This window comes from Agelaius phoeniceus, chromosome 3, assembly GCF_051311805.1.
Source record: "Agelaius phoeniceus isolate bAgePho1 chromosome 3, bAgePho1.hap1, whole genome shotgun sequence".
Taxonomy (NCBI): Eukaryota; Metazoa; Chordata; class Aves; order Passeriformes; family Icteridae; genus Agelaius; species Agelaius phoeniceus.
This window is the reverse complement of record NC_135267.1, coordinates 82,203,708-82,217,666: the sequence shown is the minus strand read 5'-3', so window position 1 is coordinate 82,217,666 and position 13,959 is coordinate 82,203,708. Positions and strand designations below refer to the sequence as shown.

At 38.4% G+C, this 13,959-nt stretch overlaps 1 long non-coding RNA gene across 1 annotated transcript in view; it reads left to right on the top strand.

Annotated features, from left to right (window-relative positions):
- Positions 1-2,413: 2,413 nt before the first annotated feature.
- The window catches only part of LOC143693728 (uncharacterized), a 30,393-nt gene continuing 18,847 nt past the window's right edge, over positions 2,414-13,959 (top strand). Inside the window, exon 1 of the long non-coding RNA XR_013181668.1 lies at positions 2,414-2,479. This is a non-coding gene — a long non-coding RNA (uncharacterized LOC143693728). The remainder of the gene's footprint in view (positions 2,480-13,959) is intronic.

The window sequence follows — 13,959 nt, the reverse complement described above, 5'->3', positions numbered from 1 at the left end:
GTTGCACTTTGATAAGGCATCTACTCTGGTGGATCACCAAGAAATGAATATTTCATCATGACACCTTTGGTTTTTAAAATTTCAAAATGCTTCAGTTTTATGTTGAGGCTATTTATTTTTTTATCATGTGTTTGTTTCAATTATTAGCATTTCTAACCAAAATAAATGCATTGAATTGCTAGATGTTGAAATGCTGTATAAATTGATTCGATAAATGATAAGCAAATTATTTGAAAAATTCTGATTTTGTTATCTTCCTGTTGTCACTACTTCTACTTCTCTCATCTTCCCCTTTTAACAAAAAGTTTAATTTTATTAAATCTGCATTTTTTAAAGTTAAAAATAATTTGTGAAACAAGAGTGCTTGTAAAGGCACACTAGCCATCAGCTATGTTGTTAGTACACATTTATTAACAATTTTTTTGATATTTGCACATAGTCCACTGCCTGATTTGAAATGGTAGTGGAAATTAGCTTCACAAATATTTGCTCTTTAACTAAAAGAATGTGATCTTTTTTCAGACTCTATATGTTTTCAGCCTGCTATTAAATACATTTTGCAAGACTTCAAATTATTTCATAGAGATGTTATAACAAGTTTTGGTTATGCTTCTGAAATTCTTTTATTCATAGAACTTCTCTGAGAATTTTTCTACAGGAAAGATTCAAATCATTAAGGGCACATATAGAAAAAATAATTCTATTGGTGATGGTAAATTGAAGGCCCAGCAAAAGAAAAAGTTGAAGATATTAACTTATTTTTGGATAGAAAAATGAACTTGGTAAGTGCAAGTAGTGTTGCATAAATAAAACTGCCATCCTTTGCTTTAGGTTTCTCAGTTGCTGCATCATCTCCCATGTTTCTAACAGTATATCAATTAACCTGGATCACCACTGTACTTTCAGAAAGCTTTGCTTGCAGATCCTCAATAGGACAGAGAACTTTGCATGTTTCCATTTAGGCACAATTATCCTGAGTTATTTCATTTCTACACATTTTGTAGAGATTAATGTAAGTGGCAATTGTGTGAGTTTCCTGTGCAAGTTTCTTGCCACTGGGGAATCCAGATTTTAGTTAAACTGCAGGACAGAAGATTGAGTCTGACTACCTTTGCTTTAATTCCCCCTGCGTCTCATTTTTCCTCCTTATGACTCAGAAATAAATGATTTCTCTGGGGGAAAAAAGCATAAATTTTTGACACAGGTTCTTCCTCAAATATTAAATATAGAGGTAGTTCATGCTCTGTTACTAACCACATGGAAGAGTGCCTGAGACTAGTGTGTTTTGCTCAGAAATATGTAATTCTAAAAGCAGGTCTGGGCTTATATTCATATTGCCTAGCTAGCTGTGTTGGAGTATTCAGTGAATTAAAGTGATTAGATGAGGAGCCCTCTCATGATGGGGGTCTCTCTGCAGTCACTGGAGGGAGAGAGACTAGGCTCTAGAAGTGTTTGTCTGCTGTGATCCCGTGGAGTGGGAATAATCCAGCCAAGAGGTGGCCATGACACAACCCCTCGTGTGGCACCTGGCTGTCACCCTTGTCTTAGAGCTGGGCCTTCCTCAAGGTACTTGGGCCACACAATTCTTACTTCTGTTGATCACTGGACAAGCTTAAACTGTTTAAAATTCACTTTGGAAATAAAAAGGAAGGAGTATAGAAATATATAAATTGCCTCAAAACTGATTCAGTCTTACTTTTTTCCCAAGGGGTGAGGAAAGTTCAAAGCCAGGCATTTAACATTAGAAGCTTTGTGGAAGTTAGGACAAGGTCAAAGGAATGTGGGAGGAATTTTAGTTAACATGACAACTGCTGATCCATGTAACAATCTTAGAGATTCAGAGGGATTTGTTTTCTTCTGTTATTTTCTTTTCCCTATTGATTTCTTGTTCAAGTTATTGAAATACTGATTTAACTGATTTAATCCTACTGTACTTGCAACATCTACGTGATGCCAAAATACAGAGGGTGTGCATTACATCTATAGGTATAGATAATTTAATTTACTGTGGATTATTGTGACTATCTCTTGAGATACAGAAGCAGCCTTCAGTTTCTAAGCAGGGATAGTGAAAGAGGAATGCTGAAGCTAGAAGGAAGAAATGCAGAATCCTGAAATACCACAATTTAGTTTTGAGCCTGAAGTCACCACAGCGTATTTTTTTCCCTGCATTAGTTCTACTGACTTACTGTAGCATGCACATGAATAATATTTACATGTCCAGTCCTCCATATGGTTTTCTGTGCTGTTATTAGCAATCTGGTTTTACTTCAGCTGTCACTCAGCTGTCACAAAATTTGCCAAGTCTCTGCTAAGGCCTTTATCTTGGCTGGTTGTGTGTGTGTGCCTAGAGCTGTGCTGTTCAGCATCCACTGGGCAGCAGGTAGCCTGGCTTCTCCTCTAAATGCCCAGCATTCCATGACACAAGCTGCCACACAGCACAACACTCAGCTCTCCTTGCTCCTTCCAGACCTTCCCTGTGAGTACAGCTCAGTAGCAGGACAGAGGGGGAAGCCATAAAACCACTTCTATTAAAGATATTCTGGTTACTTGTTCAGATTGCTTATACAGTGGGAGGGAGGCAAAAAAAAAAAAAAAAAAGGGAAAAATAATGGAATGGGTAGACATTTGATTTCAATGAGCATTTCATCTAGAAGGATATTTTTGACACAGATTACATCTTGTTCTCCTGTTGCAGTTCATGTCTTAGAGCACAGGAAGCAGGGGAACCTGAGGTTGTTCTGGTGTTTTCCCCTTAGTCCTGAATAGTCTAGGTAGAAACATAGATGATGTTCACTGTTGTTTTGAGGGTGAGATATTATTACTTGGCTGTCAGTAGTCATAGTAACACTGCTTTCCCATTACTATTGAATGCTTGGTGCTGAAGGTTTCTTTAATTCTGGCAAACTGTTTTTCTCTTTGTTTATTTTTCTTGTCAGAATTTGTTCCCCTCAGAGTTTAAAACTAATTTGACAAGTTAGCCTATAATTTAACATGTCATAAACTGGAGGTGTTTCCACAATTTTGGTGCAGAATCTGTGTTGGTGCCTAATAGTTGTATTTGTTCTGCCAAATTGTTTTAATGCCCTAAATTTAGGACATGCTTTTCAGCTGGTGTTGATGGCCCAAGCTTCTGCTGGGCTTTTAAGGCATGTCTAAACAGATGGGCACAGACAGCTGTAAGCTTCCCTGTCCACTCTTTGAGCCAGCCAAAATCCAGCCAGCTCTGCTCTGGAAGTTGTGGAGCTCCATTTGTGAGATGCTGTGCCCAAGCGTTTATCTACTGCTGCTTTGGCAGAGTTTGCAGGTCTGAGCTGGCTCCTGGCTGTCCATCCTGGAAAGTGAACAGGAATGTTCATGCCTGGCTCTGTTCTTTGTGTTTGTGTGTGTGCCTGAAGGAGTCAAACCCTGGCTCACACGGGGTGTGCAACTGGCTGGGCTCTGTCAGTCTGAGAGGAGGCTCAAGGGCTGCCCTCTTGTGTCACTCAAAGCAAAGCTGAAATACTGGGTAGTGCTGGCTTTTGCTCTAAGCCTCTTGTCATCTTTGTCACCTTTAGAAACCCTCCCATGGAGGGGTGGTGTGGCAGTCCCCAGCTCATCTTTGAGCACCTCCTTAGGTGGATTTGTTTGCTTTAAAATGTGCAATTATTTCATAAACCTTTCCAATGCGTGGCCTAAAACCACAAGTGTAGGAAGACATGCTAACTGCTGTCTTTGAAAGAAATTCCTTTGAATGCCAAACACACTGTAAGGAACTCATGCTCTCATGCACAAGGCTTAACAGTCTTTTCCCATTTTCCACATCTTTGTGTGCCTGCCATCCGCTAATGTGCCTTCTCTAATTTTGATTATAACGTCCCTAGGATATTGCTGTAACTTTTAATATCTTTCCTCTGAAATGTTGTTGGTAGTTACAATAAAGATAGCTGATTAGAAGAAATAGAAGAATGACAAAAGGTTTCTTCTCAATGATCTGATATTTCTATTTTGATTAGGTAGGTAGGCACAAAGCTTAGAGACACTTTCTGCTTCAAGTATGACTGGTGGTAGATGGTGCTTCTGGGAACTTTCACAGAGGGCATGTCAACACACTCACATGACTATAATACTCTCAGCTGAAGCATTTAGTGCTGCACAGCACAAAATGCTGCTGAGAGAAAGAAAGCATTCACTGCTGATACACAGAATTTGGTGGTGCTGCTGCTGTTTTTTACTTTTACTGTTCCAGATGTTCAAAATGAAGCTTTTGGCTGTCAGCTCTGGGGAAATATTCAAAGGACCAAAGAGAAGCTAGCTCTATAACTCCCACCAAGCGTGACTGGTGTGTAGAGAATGTAGATAGTACTGAGTAGGGTAATAAAAAAGTACAAACTGTTTTCTGGGCTCCTGACTTTTGTATTTTTGCAGTGTGATATAAAAGTCAGAATGATGCCAAAAAACTTCTGCTTAAAGGATAAGGATCAGTCTCTAGGTACTTTTCTTTATCTGGCTCCAGGAGGAATTGCATATGCCATGTATATAGGCAGTCTGTGGACTGTCTAATTAGGAGAGTGCAGAATTGGAGGAGTCTATATTATGCTTAATCCTAATGAGAAGCAGTGCACTAAATTATCCTCTTGCAATTCAGCATCATGCTCATAAGTATGGAATTGATTCAAATCTGTATTTTTTTGGGAGGAATCAATGTTAGACATTGAAACCAGGCAATAGAAACATTTACTTTTCTCTGTTAACATTGGTTTCTATTTGCCTCCATATGAACTAGGAAACTTGTTTTTTCTTTACATTGTTTATATCTTAATAAAAAGGGAAGCAAGAGCTGGCATCAGGTTTGATTTACACAGAGAGAGTCTCCAGATGAGCATCAGATCTAGTGAAGCGTGTCCCACATCGCATAACCATCCATCTCCTTTTTTAGTCAGCTGGGTTTCTGCTTCCTTGGGATGCTAGATCTAAATCAGCAGGTGATACAGGCACTGTTCATTTTGACTGTGGTTATCTCCCTCCTGTATGATGGTGTTGATATCAGCTTTTCGTGGGCGTTGCAGCAGCATTATCAGCACAAGAGGCAAAGCACTCAGGTCTGCTTTTAGTCTCAGTAGGTCTATTCTAGAGAGAGTACAGAGGTGCCAGAGAAGCTGAATTGATATCACAGACTAAAAAGAAAGGGATCCTATTATGTCAGTTAGCACAGCTCTATAAACCTTGCAGTGTTTTATGAGAATATTATTAGGTTGCCTTTTTGACATGCAGATTCTTAACCTGTCTGAAGGTATCTGTATTCCCCAGTCCTTGATCCCAACACATTTGTTGAAGCCTTTTGCATATGTCCTCTACAGGTCTCCTTCAACAATTGTCTGCGGACTTTTTGTTTTCCTTTGGCCAGTTTTTTGCAATTTTTCAGGCTGACAGGCTTTGTGCATGTTCAGAAAGATTTTTTTTTCAAATATGAAGTAGCCAAGTCTTTACTTACTGAACTTGAACATGAAAAAATAGTTCAGTTACCCATACAAAATTGCAAGCAAGCATTTGCTTTCAAAGCAATGTCCTTTTGTGGCTTTTTCTCACATGCTCATTAAGCACTGTGAAACATCTAGGAATAGAAAAAGGGATTTAACATGCTTTAAGAAAAGACAGCATTCTTGTTCTGTTGTTATTCATTTGTACTTGTTAGTGTGTAGAGATCCCTTTCAGGCCCACTGGAATTGCTACCATCCAAATATGTCATAATAGACAACCCTTGCCCCAGGGATTTGCCAGGCTAAAGAAATCATGGGCAATGGTCCAGAGAAAGGGACAGTGGAGAAATGGAATTACTTGGCTGAGGGCAGCCAGGATTTACTGTGATCTGGAGAAGAGGGAAATGTGTGCCTCTGCCTGTGCCAGGGCTCTGTATAATATTGTAAGCCTGTCCCATTATTTTAGTGCCGAGCTGAACACCCCTGACCTCATTAAGCAGTCACTCACGGGGCATGTTAGTTGCAGAAATGAATACATCTTTTTTATTAATTTTATTAATTTAATGTTAAATTTCCTCCCCAGATTGATATTTTAAAATATAATTGTTAAATTCTAGGCTGCCTGATTCACCTTGAGGAACTGAGTTCTTAGCAAAATATTTTTGGATTAGTAGATTTTTGTGACTGAATCACATTAGGGAGCATATTCCAGTGTCCTAGGACTAGGCTCCATTTGTAAAGACACATGCCTTGTCATACAGAACTAGACCAGTGGCAGAAAATGCCTTTCAACACTGGGGAGCATGATTCTCCTCCCCATGCCAGGCTGCAGAAGGTTGTTATCTTTACTGTAACCTGCCAACAAATGAGATTTTGTTGCTGAATAATTAATGAGGAAGAAAACCAAACAAGTTTCCACTTATTTTTTGTTGTTGCGGGAGCACTTCTTCCTCTGAATCTCTTTACAGAGAGTGTAGGAATTACAAGGATAAACAGTGGATGGCTATACAAAATATATTTATTTGAGGGGTGTATGTGTGTATGGGTGTGTGTTTGAATACAAGTTAGAAATGGCAGTAAGAAGGAAATTCGCTGTCTCTTCTCTAAGTTTATTGAAAATCCAAGCAGGACAAGATATTTCCATGCTCGCTTTCATGAAATTCATGTGATAAGGTATATCCCAAACAAAATAGGACTAAAACCACTGGGCTTTTGTTAGTTGAAAAAATGGTACTTATTTTATATAAAATACTTGTATATTTTGTATAAAATACTTGAGCACCATGAAGGCCTGGAGTTCAGAAGCACAAAGTCATCAAATACTCTTTGCTATTGAAGGAAGGCTGATACACAAATAATTTTAAGTGGCAATCTGCTAAGGATGCTGAGTTTCCTATCCATATTATTCTTCAGTCTAGAAATAGACAGTGACAGGCAGCAGGGCTGCTGGAGATACCATTGCCTATCACTTGGCAAACACATGATCATTGAACAAACACAGATCTCCCCCCAGACATAAGCTCCCTGTGTGCTCAGATGGTGCAGCTGGGGAAGGTGAGTGAATTACAGGGCTCTCTGGGAGCCACAGATAACAGAAATGCTGATGCTACATCAGCACTTCCTAGCACCCAGCAGCTCTGCTCTTACTTGGAGTAATGCTGCTCTGTGCCCTGCACCGAGTCTGTTAGAGGTCATTGTCATGCCTCTGGAAAAACAAAGCAGAACAAGGATTTTTTGTTTGCACCTATGTACAAACATGATTGTATTCATGGACAAGTGCAGTGACAAACAGTGGTATGCCCCATTCTCTTTGAAGTTACAATGGAATGGAACATAGATGTGAGGAGGTGATTGCACTCACTCATGTGTCGTGTCTGTAACAGTTATGATTGGGATGACTGCAAAGAGAATTGCTCAAGTGCCCTAATTTCTGGAGGAATGTGGGAATTGCCACATTAAATGTGATTAGTGCAATACTGACCTGATCAATACCACTTCTTCAAAGTGAAATAATATCAAAGTTAACTGTGCTTAACTAACATATTTTAAACTGCCTTAAAAATCTAAAAAAGTAGAATTAATTTTTCAGTTTAGCTCAAAAACCAGATCAAATTCAGAGAAAAGATTGTGGGTTTTTATCACTTTCAAACAAAGGGGCATTTTGAAAATGTGAGATTAAAATGTTTAACCTTTTAAAAATGCAATTATTTTACAACTATATTTCACCCATGTAAACTTGAATTTGTGAATATCTATTGATATCAACAGCTCAGGTCAGGGAAGCTATGTGTGCTGTATGGCTAAGTTATTTGGATGAAAAAATTCACTAAACCTTGAAAAAAACAAATTAAACCCCCTAACCTTCTGCTTCTAGTTATTATTTTCATTTGAGCTATGAAAATAGTTTATTCAGCTTTTCTATCACTTGTCTCTAGGCCAAAAATGTCTATATTTTTTTCTAAATAAACATGGAGATAGTAGTTTTATTATGCAGGTTGAATGGCTTTATATAGCTCTCCTAGACTTGCTGACATAATGATGTCTTGTGGCAATACTTTTCCAAGATGAGTATTGTAGCATGTAAAAAATTATGTCCTTTTATAGATTTTCTTGTTTCTGTGAGCAGTGCTTTAGAGATTTAAAAAATGTTATTGGATTTGCCTATAAATATAACGAGTTTTGATCCTGTGGCACCAAGTATGACAGTATATTCATTGTTTATACACAGACAGTAGAGCTAGAAATGAAAACTTTAAAACATTGACAAAAGCAAAAGATTTTTGCTTTCCCTGACAAATGAGAGCATATTAATAAGTTTTGACTTAATCTTACAGTAATATATGCTCATACAAGTATTCTCTGAGCCTTGCACAGGCACTTTTGTGTCAACCATTCCAACAAATTCCTTTGCCTTGATAAATTAATTTTTACCATATTTTGGTGCTATTGCAGAACCATTCTACGCAGGAGAGCAGTAACTTAAGGTCAACCATTCCAACAAATTCCTTTGCCTTGATAAATTAATTTTTACCATATTTTGGTAAGTGCTCTACGCAGGAGAGCACTTACTTAAGGTCAAGTAAGCAGCATTTTATTTTTAAAGACCGAATTATGTTCCCTGCATCTGTCTAAATGCATTACCTGGAACCAGGAAAATTTGGACTTCCTGCTTGCTGGTGAGTCAGACCCAGCACCCAAGTTGTCACATCTGTGTCAGGTGAGCCGCTCCACATCTTTTGTCCTGGAGCATCTGGCCATGGTGGGCACTGTTTGAAGGCAAAATGGACTGAATGCAGCTCCAGACTTCCTCTGCCAGTTCACGGACCAGGGTATGATCCTGTGTTCCCTTCCCTTAATCTTTGTGGCTAAAAGAGCGCACAACTTGAGTGCAACAGGGCCAGTCAAGGGATTAGCTGCTGAGATAAACTTAGAAACAGGAAGTAAGCTTGACAGAAGATTAACAGTTTGCCCTGGAAACAGCTGAGAGGGTAAAAATGGCGTCAGATTTTTTGCTAGGTAATTTTGGCATCTGGGAGTAGAAATCTGAGAAAAGCTTCATATATTGGACCTTATACATCAAGAAGTGCAATATTAGCTGCCTGATACAGCCCCTGAGGCTGGTACCATGTTGGATATTGTGTGTGGATGGCTGGTTTCCTCAGGATCTGCAGGAGCTGATTGATGTAGCTGTCACAGCCCCTTATGTGTCAGAGCCTGGGGAGGCCTGTGAGGGAAAATTTTAATGGTGCTTGTCATCAAAGAAAAATTTTGTGCTTCTCACTTCAATGGTCCTGCTGACACCATCAACACAGGATCATGGCAGGCTTTCTCTTGCTGGCCTGATCTTTACTGGGGCTTCTCATAGATCCTTTTCACTGGATGTGTCTCTTCTGCACCATTAAAGGCAGTGACAGGACTCCAGCTCAGAAAGATGAAGTCTAACAGCTCTAGAATATTCTAGCTAGATACAAAAGTCATGAATATGTAAGATTTAAATAAATGTCATCTTGCTTGCAGGATGAGAGGAATAAGGAATGCAGTATTTACATAGGAGTTTTGCTGTTTTGGTTTTTAAAAAAATTCTTTTGTTAATGTACGCTTACATAATTTATAATTTGTCTGCATCCACACAGAAGCTCAGGTTCATGTTCATAGGCTGGATGGGTTGGTGCTGGCAGAAAGGCTGGTGGGACCCAGGTTTGTGCTGAAGAAGAGCAGTGTTTGTCCCCAAGGAAAGAAGACAGAGCAGGGCAAGAGTGCAGCTGGTGAAGGAGTTTACAGGAGCTGCAGCATTGGTCACCCTTGCACAGGGAGAGGAGGGGGTGATGGGGACTGCAAAGGCAATGTGCCATGGGTTCTGATTCCTTCTTGTGACCTTGAAAATTGAAGGAATAAGGAGAGATTGTAATTCATGAGTTAGAGGTGCTGTGCAAGGCATAACAGAAAAGACAGGCATTTTTTTTAACCAAGCCAAGTAGCAGCAGCAAGAAAGTTTAGCAGTAGGTAATAAACCAATTTTACCTCTTTGATCATCATGATAAGGGGATATTTATAGCTACTGTGAAAAAACTATACCTTCATAAAAGCAAAAATAATTGTGATTACTTCCCTTAATCTTTGCTTCTTTTTGACAGTGACACCTATGAAACATCCGAATGCTCCATCAGCTTGTGGGTAAATGTCATTAAGCTAACATAGTTGCAGAGTATTCTTTTGTATTGCCAAAGACTTTATGAAAATAATATAGTTTTGTAATATGTAAGCATGTGACAAAGTACTCGTAAATAGTCTTCAAGGTTAAAAGATTATTTTTTCTAGTATAGCTTTATGGTATTTAAAAAGTTGCTTCTATATTTATTGCCTTTCCCGGCAGAGTGAGTTCCTTGAGATGCTGCAGTGTGATTGGGTGTTTCCTTCAACTTTTAAAAAAAGTTTCTGCATTAAAACTTAGCACAAATGTATCGGGGGATTTGTCTTGCTGTCAGTTTTTCAAAACAGCTACATTTGAAGTCGGTGGGGACTTCTGTTGAACAAGGTGTGGCATAATATGGCCCAGGGCTACTAAGTTGCCTGCTTGACAAATGTTACAGGAAATGTGTTCTGATTGTTGCACTCTTGCTCTTTTTGCTACGTGCCTTAATTAACAGCTTCTTTTTGTTAATGGTTTCCCCACGAACGTGGTCATTCTGCCAGACTGGCATCAGTTGAGAAGGAGGAGAATTAGTCTGACAGCTGTCCCTCTTGTAGAGCAACCGGTACATCTTCAGCAATTATGGAACACCAAAGAGAAGGGACAAGAGTCCATAAAGAGGTAGCTCATGACACTTGGCATTTTAGGACAGGCACTAAAGGGGGTACATTTACGTGCTTGGCTGACTTTGAAAGAAAGCTTTGAATTTAATGTGTCTAAGGCCTTTCATCCTTTTAGATACTTCCAATCTGGAGGTAGTTTTTGGAGTTTTGTGCATTAGGGTTGATAGTAAATCACTAAGGATTCTTCTAGTCATGGAAAATTCCAGACAAGAATTGGAAGACTGAAGTTGTTTCTATTTCTGTTATCCTCAGTAGAACGGCTTGTGTGAGCATCTACATATTGGTAGAGCTGGCAAGCAGCTTTAGCAAACACATTACTGATTTTTATATTGCAGCTTGCAAAGATGAAGATAGCCCTTAATATTTTGGTCAGCTCCAGGAACAGGTGTAACTTTAATATTCACTTCCTGGTTACTGCAGCTTCCTAGTAAAAAGGGTATGTATTTCCCAGTGAAGGTCAGATACGGAAGAGGTTTCACTGAAGTTGTTTGCTAAATTCTAGACCACTACGTCCCTGAAGTGAAAATAGTTGGAACCCAGGAATGCATTCAAGGAAAGTAATTTAGCACAAATTTCCTGTTTGTCCTCTTTCCAAAGCATCTGCTTGTAACCAACTGCTGTCAAAAAAATGCTTAAATTGATTTTGCCTTCTTAGAGTTTTAGGACATCTACTCCTTCTACTGGAATCATTTATCTTTCCACTCTTTGGCTTTGCCTATCACAAGTGAGTAGAGGGGCATCTAAGGGAAAGTTGTCCAAGTCCCAGTTTGTGCAGATAGCAGAAGTTACTTTTCAAGTGTGATGAATTAGAGAAAGGGAACTAAGTCCTGTATCCACAAAGGAAACTGGTGCACATGACCTCATTCATGCACAGCTATATCAGAAGCCTGATGTAAAGACAAGGCTCTGTAATAAGAAAGGGAAAGAGAAGAATAAAACTTTAACATCTATGTGGTTCTTCTATTCCAATGCAACACTGTAGGAAGCAATCCCCAAAACATGTACCTGTGCTCACCTTGCTGGTATCAGGGGTTCTCAAAAATGTGGTCTGTGCAGCAAGTCTCACTTTGAGCTAGTTTGAAATACTGAAAATATTTTTTTCTTTCTCTTTTTCTTCTTCTTGTTTTTTTTTTTTTTAATTTAAGAAAACAGCATAATTTTTGAGAATGTCTTTGTTATAAGGTGCTTTTCTGTCCAAGAAATTTCTGGTCACGTATGTGAATAGAAAAGTATAAAATTACTTTGTGTCTCCAGTCACTACTTGAGATGCAGATAGTCTAAGTTCAAGTCAGTGCTGTTATTGATGGGGGATGTTGCCTAAATGTCTTTCAACTAATAGTGAGGTCTCAGACTTTACTGGAAAAGCTGATATTTTTTTCAAAGAAAATGCATTTTGCAATTCACACATTCACATGTCTAGATTCACACTGAATCTAGACATACACCCTGCAACAGGCTGACTTGTTGACTTATCTGTCTACTTCTGCTCTTCTCATTTTTAGTAAAATGTCTTGCTTTCTGAGCATCTGTAATGACAGCTGTCGACATGACATTTGTTAAGAGATTAGTAAAGCTGGAAAGGAACTGATATCAGCTTATGCTATGTGAAAACCAGGTTATAGGTTTCATAAGTTCTGACACCTGAATGACTCCTCTGATTTTTTCCACATAGTTATTAACATAGCAAGACACCAGCTTTGATGTGTCTTCATTCCTGTGTTCCCCAGTGCAGCCTCATGTCTGTTTCCTCGCTTATCTTTTAAGTGTAAGTTCGTATCCAGTTGTTTCAGCTCCTTTCCACAAGAATATCTTCTCAGTCAATTTTCCAGTGCCAATAACAATGGGATTTTCATCTTTCATTGAATTTTCACATGCTACTGCATTTGAAAAATAAAGAGAATCTGCTCTCTTTTCCCTTGACACTTGTTTTATGAAGGTCATTCACAAGAAGTAACCAGAGCCAGCTGTTCTTCAGATAAAAATACAGAACTTTAATGCCACTGGAAGAGTTATGTCCACTTTTACAATCTCATGGCATGCTATAAATGTTTTTGCCCTCTGAACTAATATATTTGAAAGCATTTTCCTGCATTCTAAGACTTGCTGTACAAAGATAATGTTTCCAAGTGTTGCCCTCTAAGAAGCTAATCACTTGCTCAGCTTCCTACACTTTAGCTTTTAACCTCTGCTTTCTGACTGATGAAGATAGTTTAAGTCTGGAAGATAAGGTTTTTCTACTATAATATATATAGGGAAAGCAGCTTTTTACAAATCCAAGCATACTGGGACCTGCAATATTTAACTTCATAAAAGTATCAGATGAGGAAGGATAATTGCCTGAGTACTAACTTGAGTAACTCATTAAATGCACCAAAATTATGAAAGCAGTTTCTTGATCTGACATTAAGATTAATTAAAAAGAAAAAATAGCAGCTGCTTTGTCAACAGAAACAAAGAATTCAACACTTTCCCTTATCCTCTTGCCAAGCTGCTGCTTAGTCTTATCTTTTAATTAAACCTGAACTTTAAATACATGTGTCTAGCACACCAGTTTATTAAACAAAACATCAATAGGCAAACAGTATTCTTGTCAATTAGCATTCAGGTCAGAGGTTTCTGGTTGTTATTTTTTCCTCCTTACAGGATGGATATATTAAAGGTCCCAGTTTTGTTGCAACTTAGTTTAAAGTCACCAATTAAGAAACAGAAAAATGTTTTTCATTTCCACGAGAATTATTTTCTACTACAAAACCACGCTCAATGCTTTAATTTTGTGTTAAACAGAGACCTTGTCCCAAGAAATGAAACCTAGAATAGCAATCTTTACTCCTTATCAGTCCTTGATAAGGAGTTCATGACATCTCCATTCAAAAGGGAAAACTTGATTTAATACATTTTCTTCAATTCCCAAATAATTTCACTGCTTTTCCAATATGAAAAAAATTTTAAAGTTATTTTTAAAACTTTTTGAGGAATCGAGTCTCTTTGGGGAATCAGAGATAAAATCCTAACAACAGTGAAGCCAGTGGGAGTTTTACTATTTTTTGGAGGCCAGTTTTCATAACATTCCTCAGATGAGACTGAAAGAAATTGCAAATGGCCCCATTCATTGCTATGCAAGCCCACAGTTTTGTCATTCATTCAAATTGAAGTAAAACCTCATGACTTATGTAACCAAGCCCACAGC